General features: G+C 48.6%; 1 protein-coding gene across 2 annotated transcripts in view; it reads right to left on the reverse strand.

Moving 5' to 3' along the window:
• LOC146188252 (uncharacterized) overlaps positions 1 to 16,067 on the reverse strand; it is a 228,692-nt gene that overhangs the window by 1,375 nt on the left and 211,250 nt on the right. The window lies entirely within an intron of this gene.

Here is a 16,067-nt window from a genome sequence, read left to right on the forward strand (position 1 = left end):
TTTCCTTACTGTCACTGCTGTGCTTTCATTCAGTGCTCTCTGACATCCTTATTTTAGATAAGGGTAGTTAAAAACACGTTGTTAGACAGTCGATGTGGCAGTCATTTGCGGCATACTTTGCTGATTCTTAAGTGTCAGTGCACACACATTTTTGGTGGAAACTCCCTGTCTACACCACACATGAGAGGCTTTTACCTTAAAAAATTAGTTGTGGTTTAAATCTGGTTAACCCTAGTTGAATTGCGATAGCGACGGCGGAAGCTTCTTTTGCCTGCTACATTATTCCCCTACCATGCCCTATCATGTCTACTTATGTCTACTTAGGACAGGTAGTAACTGCAGATCCGGACCACGAAAAGGAAATAACAAGAAGAATACGATTGGGATGGAGCACATTTGGCAAGCACTCGCAGATTATGATTAGCAGCTTACCGGTATCGCTCAAGAGAAAAGTATACAACAGTTTCATCTTGCCTGTACTCACCTATGGGGCTGAAACGTGGAGGCTAACCAAGAGAGTTCTACTTAAGTTGAGGACAACCCAGAGGGCTATGGAACGAAAAATGGTAGGGGTAACATTAAGAGATCGAAAGCGTGCAGAGTGGGTCAGAGAAATAACTCAAGTTACCGACATTCTAGTAGAAATTAAGAAGAAATGGACATGGGCAGGACATGTAGTGCGAAGAGAGGATAACCGATGGTCGCTGAGGATAACAAACTGGATTCCAAGGGAAGGAAAGCGTAGCAGGGGGCGGCAGAAAGTTAGGTGGGCGGATGAGATTAAGAAGTTCGCAGGGGTCAAGTGGATGCAGCTAGCACAGAACCGGGTAAAGTGGAGAAATATGGGAGAGGCCTTCGCCCTGCAGTGGGTATAATCAGGCTGATGATGATGATGACGACGCCCTATCAGTGTAAGGTGCTACATTATTGGGGATACTTAAGCTCATCCTTTACTTGAGAGCGCAAGGTACCAGCTCACATATAAATGAGAAGCGTTCAATGCTGCTGAACCGAAAGCATTAGCTGCCGGTGACCGAGCGTTCTTCACGGCTGTTCAAGGTCAAATGTGGCCCTTCCCGGGACAACGCGACGGGCCGAAACCTAGCGTAGCATTGCTATCACAATAAAAATGTGAGCAATGTCGACACAACACCAACTGCTTAGGGTATAGTGTCCTGCAAAGCCCGTACCTCTATTGCACTTTCAGTGTACCTTGAGAAAGATAAAAGTATAGCCATGCAGCAGTCAGGAGCAGGCTTTACTGTCCAACATAAATTTCATCAAATATTATCAGAAACTTAAGACAGTGGCTTCTAAAGTAGAAGTAGAGAAAGAAAAGCATTGCTCTGAGTGCAGCACCTGGCTGCCCAATGAGCTGGCTGGCTTCCTACCCTGGCCCTCCTCTTAATTCACGACTAATGCTGGAGTTCACAAAAAACGCAAAAAAAGAACCATTACTCTGAAGTCCCATGACAAGATGCAGTACAGTTCAGATGGTAACACAAACTACAGGCTACACATGAACATCAAATATTGTTACGTAAGCATGTGACAAAATCTACACATTAAGGGGCCTTTAGCGCATGCAACAGGGCTTAAGGCGAACAACATGCACAATCTTTGGGTATGCGCAGTGCAGCTGGCATGTTGTCATGCTGTCAGAGATCACTTCATAGTCCAGTTGTCCAATGTGGCAGAGGACTTTGTATGGGCCGAAGTAACCCTGCAAGAGCCTTTCACTCAGTCTGAGATGGTAAATCATCGTCCATAATGAGACTTGCTCTCCCGGCTAGTACTCAGCATCATGCCATTGCAAGTTGTAGCATTGGGCTCAGTGCACAGCAGAGCAAATTGTGGAGCTTCCTTTGCATGCTAAGATAGGCAGCAACATCGAGGTTGTCTTCATCTGTGATATACGGATGCATTGGGCCGAGCTTGGTCATGGGCTCCTTGTCATACACAAGGTGGAACAGGGTCATCCTGGTAGTCTCCTGGATGACGTTGTTTATTTATTTATTTATAATACTCTCAGAGTACAGATCTATGTTACAGAGGGGAAGGGCAAATAAAGTCAAGCCCACTTATAACAGCCCCACTTAAGACGAACTTTCGCTTATAACGAACGAGACCGGAGCGACCGCCAAAATATACATTACTTCAATGGCACAAGATCACACGTATAACTAACGTCCATGAGCGCTGCCGATCGGTTACAGCGAACGGACAGCGTAAACCCGGCGCCCCGATACGAGATAACGATGGGCTCCCATCCCTTTTGGTCTGTTTTCGCAATCCTCCTCGCAAGCGAGCTACCCTTTGCTCACCGACGCGCGCTGCCTACGAGTGTCGGCGAGTGGTGTGGCCTCCAAGGCCACGCTGCCGCCCCTCCTCGCAACTCCGCTCCTCTCTTCTCTCGCCGCCCCTCCTCGCAACTCCGCTCCCCTCTCCTCTCGCCATTCCCTCGTCTTCGCCCATCTCCACGGCTATCCACGGCGCCGGCCGCCAGCATAGTCTTCGAAGTTTCGTCGTTTCATTTCCTGGCTGTTCCATTGAGCGGCCGTGCCAGGGGCGCGCCGCGCCAGGAGGCAGACCTCTCCATACGCTAGCGGTTGTACTGTTTGCACGGGCGGACTGAATGCGCAGCGCTGCATTCAGTACAGCGGTGACGGTTCGTGGCCTCAGAGATTTGCGGAGGTAATCTCGGAGGCCATGGGCAGTTGAAAGCAACTACGGTAGGAGCCAACAAGTGGCAGCACTGACGCTCAGGGATGCCTCTCATTGGTCTCCCCGCTGCATACCATGCCCCGCTGTGTGTCCGTTCCGTTCCATTCCTTAGGCACTTCCTCGCTTGCCTCGCGTGATTGTCGCACGTGCACACGTGCTCCGTCAGTTGCGGCGCTTTGTTGTCATTTTCATGTGTGTGGTGTGAGCGCTTCGTCTGTCGGGCCTGAGTCATATAATTTGGGATGGAGGACGGGAATTGCCTGCCTCCAGCGGTCACGAAACGAAAAGCGCTGGACATGGTAACGAAGCGAGCAATTGTGACGGAACTGTCTCAAGGTGCTAAAAATTGCGAGCTGGTGAAGAAGTACAACGTGTCGAAATCAACCATCTCGAAAATTCTGAAGAATAAGGAAAAGATCGCCAGCTCCGACGCCAACACAGCGGACAGAAAGCGCCTGCGGAAGGCACCTATGCGGACGTAGAGGATGCGCTGCTGAAGTGGTTCGTCGACGCACGGGCTCCCAACATTCCGATAAGTGGACCAATGATGCTGGGCAAAGCCAAAGGCTTCGCATTCCTACTAGATTTTCCCGACTTCTGCCCAGGCAATGGCTGGCTACATCGCTTCAAAGTGCGGCATGGGATTGTTTTTAAATCGATTGTCGGTGAGGCGCGTTCGGTAAGTGACCAGGACGTTGCCAATTGGCTTGCAACAAACCGAGCCATTATTGCAAGCTACGTGGAGCAGGATGTGTATAATGCAGATGAAACTGCATTATTTTATCAGATGCTTCCAGACAAGACGAACTCCATGAAAGGGGAGTCATGCGCTGGCGGTAAACACAGTAAAGTGCGCGTTACAGTTCTTCTGTGCACTAATATGAATGGCAGCAACCAGCGCATGCCGTTTGTAATCGGAAAATCCAAGAAGCCACGTTGCTTTCGGAACCATGTACCCGTGCGCTACAGGCACAATACTAAGTCCTGGATGACATGGGATTTATTCGCAGAGTGGCTGGGCGAGTCTGACCGCGACATGCAGAGGCAAAGCAGGCGCGTGCTGCTGTTGCTCCACAATTGCTCAGCGCACCACGTGCAAACGTCTCTGACGGCAGTGACTGTACTTTTCCTGCTGCCCAATACCACTTCTAAAGTGCAGCCTCTTGATTTGGGCATAATACGCTCCTTTAAGGCATCATATAGGCGCCGCATTGTGCGGCGCTTGCTCATCGCCGTTGACCGTCCGGCCGCTAACTTGCCGCTCCGAGTTTCATTGTATTCAGCCCTTGAGATGGTGAAGGCGGCCTGGGCGGAGGTGACGACCGCTTGCGTGCGAAACTGTTTCCGCAAGGCCGGCTTCGTCGACGCAGTACCGGACGTCGGGCTTGATGCCTCCGATGATGATGATTCCGGCGGCGATTTGTGGCAGCGCGTCGTTGACTCCGAAATGGGAGGCCCTGGCATTGGTTGGCAGGATTTTATTTCTGCGGATGAAGACGCGGATATTGTGGAACCGTGCACGGACGAAGGCATCGTTTCTGAAGTGCGGGCCGAGAGCGACGCGGAAGAATCGGATGAAGATGAAACGTCTGAGCCAGCACCCGTAAGCACATCTGTAGCAATGGGCTATATAGAGGGCCTCAGACAACTTGTCTATGCCAAGGGACTTGGCGAAGAGCACGCTAGTGCTTTAAATAAACTGGAGACTGCCCTCATCGCATCTGCACTGCAGAAACAGACGAGCATCACAGACTTTTTTGCTAAGAAATAAATTTCGTGTTTTGACCGCCAACTATTTTTTTTTCTCTTTTTTAGTTTGTGGTCCAGTTACTACGAACTTCGGGATATAACGAACGGATGCCGCGTGACGCTCAGGTTCGTTATAAGCGGGCTCGGCTGTAGAGGATATAGACAGAAGGTTAACACAATAATATACAAATCTCTGAAAAACAAGTTCATTATAGAAGTTGGCACATAAAAAGAACGAGGCACATGTGTAAATTTTGGGTCGTTTGCCTGAGCTCAATATGGCTTGCGTGAGCTTCACCATAAATGCTACGCATCTGCCCGTGATAAGCACTTCAAGACCGCCGTGTCACAGGAGAGTTCATTCAGTGAAGAACTTGGCAACTTCTCCTGCAGAACCGTTAGGCAGGGCTTTTGCTTTAGCAGAGCTGGTCATGCTACCAGTGGCCACGATGATCTCTTTGTTGCTCGTTACTGAAGTTTGGAAGGGGCCAACGAGGTCCATCCCTGTTTTTTAATGGTCTTAATTCTATGGGGTTCGATAGCCTGGATGGTCTCATCCGGAGGTGTCTTGTGTCGCTGACACCATGTTTTAATGTAATGGGCCGTGTTGGCAGCTAACTGTGGCCAATAATACTTCTGCCTTCAATGAGACATGGGTGCAAGCTAAAGATGCCATGCTGTTGGCTCATCACGAAACACCGACAGAATATCCTCGTTGAGGTTTTTTGGGCACAAGATTTGGATGCAACATTCTTCATGACAATGTCATTTTGTTACGCAAAGGGCAACAACTGAACCCTTTACAGAACTGGTTTAGCCTTCCAGGTAATCGATCAAATTTTACATATAAGGCTTCTGTTGTGCGAAACTGCTGATGCTTATTAGTCCCACGAAGGTGCCTTCGCTAGGTAGCTCTTCAACAGGGGCTTATAAGCAGTCTGCATCGGAATGCTTGCGACCAAACTTGTAGACTACTGTGATATTAAATTCCTGAAGATGCAGGCTCCATCGAGCAAAATGGCACAAAAAGATCCCTCTGGCCATGGCCAGAGGGATCTTTTAAGTTGGCGAGCCAGCAAAGAGCAAGGCGAGAGCTCACAGCCCTGAATAGCCATTCATACAAGTACGGGCAAAATTTTGATGTGGCCCAGATGATGGCAAGACATTCTATTTCTGTAGGTGAATAGATGGCTTCAGCTTTTCATAGTAAACGGCTAGCATGCACGATAACTTTTTCCTGCCCATCAATTTTCTGAACGAGAATGGTGCCAAGGCCAGCGCTACTTGTGTCAGTATGTATTTCTGTCTCGACGTTTTCGCTGAAGTGTGCGAGGACAGAAGGAAGGTGTGAGCGACGTTTAAGATCCTTGAAAGCTTTCTCTAGCAGCATTTTCTACTTAAAAGCATATCAGCCTTTGTGAGCTACATGAACAGTTTGGTGATGCGTGAAATGTTCCTGACAAACTGCTGGTAGTAAACTAGGCACACAGCCCAAGGAATCTGAGCACGGCTCTCTTTTGAGCAGGCGGTGAAAAGTGTTCGACCACAACTGCTTTTTCCTGCTCTGGGCAAACACATTCCTTACTAATGATGTCACCTAGGAACAGTAGCTCCTCTCCTCTGGTTACTCTACTAATCTCGTCCCGAAGTTAGCCCTGATAACTAGATTGCTTTGAGCACTATCCGAAGCCTTCTCAGGTGGTTTTGCTAAAGAGGGAATAGCGCAAAAACAGGACAAAGCGAGGAAAGAACACAGGCACTGTGCGGTAATCCTGCAATCTCTTTCGTCAACCTGAATCTGCTAAAAGCCGCTCTTCAGTTCCATCGATGTGAAGTATTTAGCACTGCATAACTGGTCCAGTTTGTTGTCGATGCTGAGAAAGGAGTAGACTTTTTCCTTTGTTGTGCTGGTAATTGACACAGAAGCGAAGCACGCCATCATTCTTCATAAGAACATCACCCAGCGGTTCTTCAATGGCTGAACCACTTCACTGTGAAGCGATTCCTCAACTTGATCGGAGATGGGTTGATGTTCCTGCAGTGATACATGGTAGGAGCTGGGTGTAGAAGTCAGATGTGTTCATCGGTAACAATGCGGTGCTTGGCCAATCTAGTTTTATGCACCTTCGATGCTGTGAAAAGCATTCGCTGTAGCTTTGAAGAAGGGTGTCTTGCTTGGCTCGAGGTAGCACTGGTTTGAAGTCGAACATGGGTTGGTAGCCTTCATTAGGTGCACCATCTTCGGGTTGCTCGGAGAGGGCGAGAATGTTCCAGATGTCTGCTAGGTCATTGAGAAAAGTGATCGTCATGGCTTAATTGAGCTGCTGATAACCTTTGGTGAAGTTTGCACCAGCACCTGAGCTTGTACATTCCAGAAACAGGCAATGCCTCTTGTAATGCCCAGTCCTCTATTAGTACAATTGGATGTTTCAGTCAAAGACGCCTTCAGTGGCTTCTATGTCTTTAGTACCAGACTATGCTCGATTGTGGCAGTACGGTCAAGTCTTCATCGAAGGCGTTTACAAACTTGATGCGTTGAAGTTGTAGCAGGTATGGCTTTGTCTGTCGCGAACTTGATGAGCTTAGATCAGCAGTTGATGATCGACCGATGTTCACCCCAAAAGCCATACACCAAATCACGTTGCGATCTCACTGCTGTAGAACAGAAGTTCTCAAACTGGGTTCCGCGGGCTGTCTTCTTGTGTTCCGCGAGAACACTGGCCGATCCCCGTTTCAGGTTCATTTTTAGTATACGCTCGCGAACCAAACAGCGCTTGGTTCGTTAAAGCTAATTTTTACTCTTCGTAGCCTCAAAAAGCAATCTTGCTTGTCACGCCCGCGATAGTAGGCGTCGACAGCGGACGTCTTTTTGCATACGATCGAATTCACACGCCTACCAGTTTTCTGTGGCCTCCGAGATCACGTCTGCACGCGTGTTTTTGAAACACGCTCGCGGACGTAATCTTGGAGGCCATGAGCTTTTATAGGCACTTCTGTTTGTCGTCGCCAGATGGCACTACCCACGCCGCCGTCTCGTAGCCAGGCCAAACCTAGATAAGCAAAAAGAAGCTTGTTATGTCGCCGAGGTAGCCGCTGGATCTTAACACGCAGTACTTTCGTCCTAGCATCATGAGCTAGAAAGCAAAAGGGAGATTGTACGATAGCAGCCATCTTGCATATGGCTTTATGCAAAGTGGAGGAAATCCGCAATGTGTTATATGCTGCGAGGCTTTGGCTAACAGCTCGATGAATCTGGCCAAGCTGTCACGTCACCTGCCTACAAAGCACCCAGCCTTCAAGGACAGGCAAGGTGAGTATTTCGAAAGTAAAACGCAACTGTTCGATGCGCAAAAACTGGACTCTCACCACCAGGTGAGAAAATTTATTAACTACGATAGGGAAGTCGCATTTCTGACACTAGCGTATCTTGTTCCTCGATTCTCCGTCCTCAATTCGACCGTCATTTTTTGGTAGAATGTGCAATTTTTAAGTTCCACAACAGCTCCGTGCTCAGCGTTGGTGTCATCGGCACTGCAGCCGTCCGCAGCGCCGCCCTTCTTGGAGCGGCGCGATTATTCATCGTGGAGGCCAAGCGGGTGCCATAGGTGCACGCAGCGCTGCATACTGGCAGTGGCGAGATTATGCGAGATTAGGCTTGCAGCGAATGTCGACTTTGTCGAGGCGTGTGTTGGTCGAGCCCCTTTGTTGCATTGTGCGAGTAGAGTGTTGGCTAGCTTGTGCCGCAGGTGATTCTATGCTTCGGAATTGTAGTCGTGCTGTTGATAGCCACGGCAAACCGTGGCTCTTATCGCATGCTCGACCTGGCAACGAAAGTCGAGGTTTTGAAGGAAGTGGACAAGGGAGGTGCCGCCAAAAAAGACATTGCGCGGAAGTACGGTATCAAGCCGAACATGCTCTCCAACTTCATCAAGAACAAGCGCACAATAATGGATGCATTTGAGAACGACAAGTTTAAGACGTCTCGGAAGCGAATGCACACAGGCGCTTACCCAGAGTTGGAGAAGGCTCTGCTGGTTTGGATTAGGGAGGCCCGGAGCAACAAACTTCCGCTCAGCGGAGATATCGTTGCGATGAAAGCCCGAACGCTTGCAGAAATGTTGGGGATCGATGACTTCGTTTCGTCTGATGGATGGCTGACGCGCTTTTAAGATCGCCATGACCTGGTTTTTAAAACCATGTGTGGTGAAAAAGCGTACGTTAACCAGGAAACATGCGCAGCGTGGAAGGACGGAAAGCTGCGGGAATACCTAAGCGAATACAAGCCGGAAGACATCTTCAACGCAGATGAGACTGCACTCTTCTATCGGCTGTTACCAGAGAAGACCCTGACGTTCAAGGATGACGACTGTGCTGGGGGCAAACGCAGCAAGGAAAGGGTGTCGGTGCTGATCGCGGCAAACATGACTGGCACGGAACGATGCTGCCTACTTGTTATCGGGAAATCCGCCAAGCCGAGGTGCTTTAAAGGCATAAAGAAGCTGCCTGTGGACTATGAGTCAAACAAGAAAGCGTAGATGACGGCGAAAGCTGTGCTAGAACCCTCTTACGCTACCTATGGCTTCAAGACTAAGAGGGTTCTAGCACAGCTTTCACCCTCGCTATTGATCACGTTCTACGTGACGCTGGCGGTAACACAGGGCGTTCCACGTCCGCCGCTTTGGTTGAGGGTGGCGCTGGTGAACACTCTCAAGGTTCGTATACAGACAACATTAATACCCAAGAAAGTAGCAGGGGGGACAGCGGCCGATGTAGCTCAGTTGGAAGAGCACCGGACGCAATATTCGAAGGTCGTGGGTTCAGATCCCACCATCGGCACGTTGTTTTTTCTACTTTGTGTTTAATTATCTTTCCCTTGAACAGATTACATTACTAATTTATATGATTATCGAAGTAAAAAAAAAAAATGAGACAAAGTACAATCCCCAATGCTTTCCTTGGCCTCGCCGACTGTTGGCTTCTTTCATTCATGTATTATAATGAGCACCCTCATTTCCCCTTCATTTATCTGCTTGTAGCTTACGGGGGTCTCGGTTCTGGCAGTCTTGAAGCCATAGGTAGCTTAAGAGGGTTCTAGCACAGCTTTCGCCCTCGCTATTGATCACGTTCTACGCGACACTGGTGGTAACAAAGGGCGTTCCACGTCCGCCGCTTTGGTTGAGGGTGGCGATAGTGAACACTCTCAAGGTTCATATACCGACAACATTAATACCCAAGAAAGTAGCAGGGGGGACAGCGGCCGATGTAGCTCAGTTGGAAGAGCACCGGACGCGATATTCGAAGGTCGTGGGTTCAGATCCCACTATCGGCACGTTGTTTTTTCTTCTACTTTGTGTTTAATTATGTTTCCCTTGAACAGATTACATTACTAATTTATGTGATTATCGAAGTAAAAATTAAAAAAAAAAATAAGACAAAGTACAATCCCCAATGCTTTCCTTGGCCTCGCCGACTGTTGGCTTTTTTCATTCATAACACGCTTTTATCATACGTAAACGACGGCGAAAAGGCAACGTAAACGTTGCAAGGCAAATACAAAAATATACTTGGAGGCGCCACAGGCGCCCACTTCAGTTTTGGCTATGTTTCGGCTCAGGCATTTCGTGCGCACTCGGACAGTTTGTTTGGACCTGCAGCGCCTGAATTACGAGCTTGGAGCAGCAGATGCACCTGGCTCGTTCCCATTTCAGCATTCGGAGGCGCGAGCGAGCGAAATCCGCTGCCGCCGACACGCTCCTTCGTTCATACTTCTGCGCCAACATATCGCCGCCGTCGCCGCTTCGACTGCGACCTGACCGCTCGACTGCAGCTACGTATGCCACGAAAAGCATACATATGCTAAGTACTGAAGGAAAAACGCATTATCATTCAATTGTTCACTAAATCGTGGCACATCTAACCAACATACTGCGCCAAGACCTTCAACGTGCTATTTGCAGGCATCGTAAACAAAAGGGGCATACTTGCCGCTCATACCAAGGAGAGTGTCGATATATTGCATTTGTCGCCCAGCGAAAAAAAAGGGCCTCAGGTAAAAAGTAAAAACTAAAGATAACGAAGCACCAGAAATACATTACAAAAAGTAAAAAAAAAAAATCTATTTGTAGAATAAAAAACAAAACGCCAATAGCAGTAAGATTTGAACTCGCCACTGCTTGTTCCGTAACGTTCGGCGCTAACCGCTCGGCTACGCCGCGCCACAGGAAGCCGGGAAATATTTCTGCACTTTACGTCATGGCCCCATTTACAATAAAATGTTTCTGCTACCGGTCTACAAATTTACAACTTCTTGCCCATCGGAGCATGCTGCCTGCTCTCACGACTTGCAACTGATGTTCTGGATGCCAATGCGCACTATATTGTGCACTGGATCCATTTTAACATGTGGAATTTCACAGCGCTGGCAAATTTAGTGGCGCCGGCTCTTCGGTCATGTTCCGCTACCGTGGACGTAATTTTCGCTGAACACGGAGCTGTAGCACGAACCTTGAAGGAAAAAAGTGCGACGAAGCTTCAAAACTGGCAAGCGCAGCAGCGAGGACACTAATTTGCTGGTAACTAAATCTTATTTGTATGTAAACATGTCGGAAAGCGTTGCGATGACCGAGGGCTCGGTTTGTTTATACACAGTGCAAGAAGGAGCGCAAGAGCTTGAGAAACATGTATCGTGCATTATACGCACTCTATGTTGTTTTTCTTCCTTTATGGGCCCATCGCTCGGTAAATTACTCTCTTCATCGTTTTATTTATTTCGGCTGTGGCCGTCATTGCGAGTACGCTGTTGCCATGTTGGCCCTAGAGGGATGAGACGCCGCGGGCCGCGCCAGCTCGCTAGCTATCACGGAGTCTCCGCTTACGTCATAGTGTGCGTCACTCAACTCCGACTACATAGTCGGAGGGAGCAGTTTGAATTCGACCAGCGGGAACAAGAAAAAACCTCAACTTCTCATCGCAATATCTCAGCAATTATTCGATTTTTTGCTGCCGGATATGCGGCGACAGTGTCACCTAATGTAGTTGATCAGATTTTCATAGCCTCTTTGGATGTCTTTAGTGTCCCTTTAACCTTAAAAACGGGGGGGGGGGGGGTCCCTGAAACTTATCGAAGGCGTTTGGGGTTCCTCCAAGCAAAAAAGTTCGAGAACCCCTGCTGTAAAACAGCGAAGCTGGTAGGATATGTCCATTTACTGTAACCCTTGTGAAGCATCACCGCGATGGCATAATGGGGTTACCACCAGCGATGCGGATTAGTGGGCTATCCCAAGTGGCCATTACTTTCCCGAGCTTGGCAGCAAACGGTCCACTGATGACAAAATAGTGAGCTCCGTTGCCCATTCAGACAGTGACTGCAGCACCGTTGACAGCTACTTCAAGGTCATTAGTTAGTGTCCTTGCATTAAGTATCCTCAGTATCCGATCTCGGCTCCGTTGTACGCCCTGGTCGTGGCTGGAGCACATCATTGTCACTTGGTTAGCCAACGGTGTGTGTGGAAGTCTAATCGCGTGGTCCTCGATGTTCCCATCATGTGAAGCGGTGGTGTAATTGTTGCAGCATCATTCCTCGTCATTGGCAGAGGATCTTCGATAGCTCGCAGTGCAGTAATTTTACATCCAAAGGCTGCTCGCATTGGACCTGCCTCAGACATAGCTTTGACCCTGCAGCAAAGCGAGCCCTGAAAAGAAGTGGGGAGTGGGAAAGACAGCTTGACAACGCGTGCTGTCCCCTGCACATGAAGCAGATTTCCTGTGGGTGCTTGCTAGGATAGGGTCATGGGGCGTCAATGTTGCTCTGGCCAATTCGTCTGCATGGCCAGTGACTTAGGATATGACCGGCCTCTTCGCAGTGGAAGAACAGCAGGCAGTTGTTCGAAGTCCTGCAGGCGCTGCAATTTCCTAGGGTTTAAAGGGCAACTCCGGAGGTTTTTCAACATTAAAATATTCTGATAAAAATTTTACTATGGGTTGTCTTCTCCGCCATAATGCATTCTATCAAATTTTAGTGCCGTGCAATAATTTGTTTGCACACAACACGATTTTAAAATGTGTAGTTTTCATGGCTTCTTTTGATGCAATTTCTGCGGGCAACACTGCGTTTGTGACGTCACAAACAGTACACCCATGTTACTGCCCACTCCCCGCGTGATCATGAAATTTTGAGGCCTGTATCGAGCTATCTCAGATATCTTAAGTACTCCCTCATGATTTCCATACTTTCATTCCGCCACCCAATGCGCTTATGAGTGTTATTCCAATACTGTATGTGATGTCACTGTTTCGTCGACTGGAACGTCATCTCTGGCCATGAAAGCAGTTTCGGTTTCCGTTTGCTGTTATTGCTTTTTAAATATCGTTTTACTTGGACTTTCGAAAAACGTTTTTTTGTGTGTTGGAGTTGGGACACACTGAGGAAAGTAATGCAATCAAAAACTCAAAATGACGAACGAACTGCCGGAGTTGCCCTTTAAGGGTCGTTCATAAGTTTGGCGAGTGGGGGCCAAGGGGTGAGGTTCAAGAGCATGTTGGAAGCGATGAGGGCTTGGAGTCTAACATCCCAGAGGTGAGCTGCATAATTCGGCGGCATAGCCCGCTATCGATAGTTTCACGATTTGAATTTTCCCGCTTTCGAAGCGCTCCTTAAGAAGTGGCGGCACTCAGTAGGTAATAGAACAACCCGTTTTTCAATTTCGCTTTCGGATTAATTTTTTTCACCGCACAGCACCCGTTCTTATAGTTTCGAAGTGACGTAACCGGCGCTCCTTGCCTGCAAAATGGCGTCGATGTCGCGTGCTGCTGCTGCTCGGAAGCGGCCCGTTTCCACGGGTACTGACGCATCTGAATGCTCATCTGTGGATGCTAACAGCAACAATGATGACTTGGAAGACGAATTCAGCTCTTCAGACTTCAGCACCGACAGCGAAACTGTGTCAAACCGACCAGAAACGTCAACAGCCCAGCCCCGGTAAGCTTCGTTTTCTCTTTCGAAAAGTTCTGCTTTTAGCTGCAAGCTGATGGGCAAAAATCAGAGTGTTCTGAAGGTCACAACTGTTATCTGCAGGGTGTTGACGTCATTTGGGCGGGACTATGTGCCGCTGGCAGCCCAGAGTCCTGTTTTCTCCTAGGAGACAGCCAGGGGTCAACTTCGGCATTGCATGCCGCAGCACCGCACGGCACTACGCTACTCCAGAGCCATCGATTTCTTTCTGCTATTCTTCGCCACCGATGTCATCAAAGATAGATGTGTGAACACGAACAAATATGCGTGGATGCATATTTTGAAAAAATCTTCCTAGGGCAAAAAGATGGATCTTGGCGAGATGTCACTCCAGAAGAAATGAAAAAAAAAAAAAAAAAAAATGGCCGAGCAGCTGCTTGGGTTTGGTGAGCCACAACCTGGAGACCTCAATGTTCGCCCTCTGTTTCCACCTCATGATCAACCTCAGGGGCTGCAACACAAGCCCCAAAAAATGGAGAAGTACAAGAACTGCAATTTGTGCTATGAAGAAAGAAAGGTGGAACAAATGTTTTCTGTGAGACATGTGCAGCAAACCTGTTTCACGGCAACAAGGAACTGTTTCGCGCGGTGGCACGATAGTCATATGGTTTAGTGCTTTCTTTCTGAACTTGAGTAATACCGCACTTACGCCCGTATTCACAAACGCGCCTCGACTCGACGCTCCACCTCCACTCGTTGGAGCGGAGAATACAGCCGCTGCTCCACTCCAGGGCCGATTGGGATTCATGAACGTTCCTCGGCGTTTCCTCCGACAAGTTCTCCTCGAGAATACCTCCTCCACTCGGAGCAGCGCAAGTGGCATATGGGGACGAGATTAAGATGAACTTTCGGCCCGAAAACTGCGTGCTGAACTATGTAACATGCCCAGTTTTTCATGTCAAGTCTTCTAAACAACTTTCACAACCGACCTCAACGTTAGCAGCATAGTGTAACTTGTTTTGTGGGCTGGATGAAAAGGGCGGCTGTGAAAAATGGCTGAAAATGTTTTCGCATCTGGCAACAGTCGCTGCTGGTGACATCAGCTTCGAGAAATGGTGTGAATACTTCGGTTTATTTTTTTGTGTGAGATCTACGCTCGGCCTTTGCCGCTTTGCTTTTTTTTATTGCCAGGCTTTGACAGACGTTTTTTATTATTTTTTTTTGACAGGCTTGACCAACGTTTTTTTTTTGCCGTGCTTTTTTTTATTGCCGGGCGTCAAAATACATTGCAGGAAAAAAAAAGTACAAGCCGCAAACTCCTACCAGCATGGCTCTGGCCTGCTCGGAGGCGAGCTAAACATGCGTGCTGCTTCGCAGCGCATTGCAGCTCATGCACGCTGAATTCGACCCTCCAGAAGAAAATGCCGCGTACGGTTTCCAAACAAGTAGGGAGCCCTAATTGAAAACGTGCTTGAAAAGCCATTCTCTTCATCGGCCGCGAACATCCCTCCGTAGGAGGAGCACACCAGCGCGCTCCCTCAACAGTGCCGCGCCGGCCGCGCGTCCCCAGACGTACTACATACCCTCGGGCGACGGCCAAGCCATTTATGTCCGCACAATACAACACGCTGTTCCCCAACAAGTTCGGCGCCATCTGCGGAAGCGCGCGGGGCAAGCCACGGAAAGTGCGCCGCCGCAGCTCGACTCCGGCCGCGGGCGAGCTCACCATTTGGCCAAATCGCGCCTCAACTCTGCACTCGGTGGGCTCCGAAAAGGTTATCCATTTATCCAGTGACGACTTGTGCCCGCGCCACACACGCGCAATGCGACGATGCGACGATCAAACAACACAGACGTCGGTGGCTGATCACGGTTATCCATGTTCGGCGTGAGCGGCAGGGACGGCCGGAGGCTATCCATGACCACATTCGTAAAACGGTAGCGTGCCAGAAGTCTCGGGTCACTGTCACTTTCAGCTGATGCTTTAGCGAAAGGTTCGGTGCATCCTTGTTGTATCGTCTTTCGTGAAACTTTTGGTATACCGGTAGAACGAATTCCACACAGCGAGCGAGCGATGCGATGTCGGCCATGTTTACAAGCGGAGTGGCGGTCGAGGAGCGGCCAAGGTAGCGTCGTCGCAGACTCGAGATTATCGCGAAAACTCAAGTTTTCTCCGCCACTGGAGGAGCGATTCGAGTGGAGATTGCTTTGTGAAACGAAAAACAGGCCTCGAGGGCCGCTTGGAGTAGAAGTTCGAGTGAAGGCGTGTTTGTGAATACGGCGGTTAGAAAGCTAGAATTTGCAGCATTGTTACCTCGGTCCCTGTTGTAAAAAAAGTACATCTCAAATTTCTTTTATGTTTTTTTTTTGTGTGAAGAAATTTTGCTGTTTTTATAAATTTTTTTATTTTAACTGCAATTTTTTTCCAATAATTTTTTTTTTTCATCCTCCATGCAGTAAGGATGTTAATTGTGACTAATACCATTGTGAACAAAATTTACTCTTCTACAATTTGCTACCATACCCTCTTGTACCAGGCAGGTTTATGTAAAAAAAAAAAGAAATTATGATACCACTCAAAAACCCCTACCTTTCCCACGGAGAGGAAAGTGTTACTGCAGATAAGGATGAATTCGTTGGGGAG

The sequence above is a fragment of the Amblyomma maculatum genome, chromosome 5, assembly GCF_055883805.1.
Source record: "Amblyomma maculatum isolate TAMU_Amacu chromosome 5, ASM5588380v1, whole genome shotgun sequence".
Classification (NCBI taxonomy): domain Eukaryota; kingdom Metazoa; phylum Arthropoda; class Arachnida; order Ixodida; family Ixodidae; genus Amblyomma; species Amblyomma maculatum.